The sequence below is a fragment of the Vigna radiata genome, unplaced genomic scaffold (genome assembly GCF_000741045.1).
Source record: "Vigna radiata var. radiata cultivar VC1973A unplaced genomic scaffold, Vradiata_ver6 scaffold_396, whole genome shotgun sequence".
Classification (NCBI taxonomy): Eukaryota; Viridiplantae; Streptophyta; class Magnoliopsida; order Fabales; family Fabaceae; genus Vigna; species Vigna radiata.
Window position 1 is genome coordinate 137,955 of NW_014542622.1, and position 1,212 is coordinate 139,166.

The window sequence follows — 1,212 nt, forward strand, 5'->3', positions numbered from 1 at the left end:
ATTATTTTTAATGTCTTTTATTGATTTTATTCTTCCGTAGCTCTATAAATATAAAGCTCTTTCTCCATTCCAAGACACACCAAAAATGGGTCTTTTCTCTTCCTCTTTTCTTCTTTTCATTTTCTAAAAATTATCTTGGGTATAAACTCTATCAGAGTTTCTTGCTTCTTGCTTCTTGCTAGTTCTGTGATCCTCGAATACATTTCGAGAAGTTCCTGTTGTATCCTGGGGGACTTGCGCAACACACTGCGGATAAGTCCTTAAGGACAGTGAATTTACACGCCTCAGGAAATTGCGGTTCGAGATTTTGTAAGCATTTTTCTAACACTTATCAGTTGATCTTATGGTGTGCTTTAGTCATGTTTGTATTGTTTGTAGGGACAGATAGAACCTTTTGTGTGCTTGGAGGTGTTTTAAGGTTTTGATGAGTCTAATTTATCTCTTAGGTAAGAAAATTTAATTGCATTGTTTTCAACTGATGATAACATGTGTGATAGTTGTTTTTGTATAATTGAGTTGTCTGATGAAATATGACATATGAAGTTGACTTAAGGGTTTTGTTTGTCTTTATTGATTGTATGTTGAAATTTGATATGTTATATGATTGAAATTGTAATTGAGGTGAATTAAGTTGTGTAAAGTCTAATGGTTGGTGTACGATCCTATATTTCCAACGATCGGAAATAACTAAATGCCGAACGGTCCCCTTGGGCCCAAGACACCGAAAATAACTAAAGACCGAACGGTCTTAATGGGTAAGCAGCCCACACAGGCCCAATTCCAGATTCCAGTACAAAAAGCCAGCGTATAAAATATTCACGAAAATATATCATCCGATATATCTTATAAAGATATTATAACAGAGATATGTCAAGTAAGATTATATTTTATTCTGTTTATATTACTGTTAATATTATATCAATCCAAAGCCTATAAATAAAGGTCAGAGGATTCCAAACAAGGTACGCTCCCTGAATACACTTTACTCACAACCCACACAGCATATCTCTCATCCTTTCAATTCTCTCCAACAGAGAATTCCTTATACACGCCTAACTTGAGCGTCGGAGTGCCTTTTCAGGTACCTCCCCCCCCCGTCAAAGCTAGAAGACCACCGGACGGCTGAAGTCAGCGAGAAGACGTACGGTCAGAAATCACGAAAAGCGGGCAGAAACACGGAAGAAGACGTCATCGAGGTTAGTACTTCGGTCC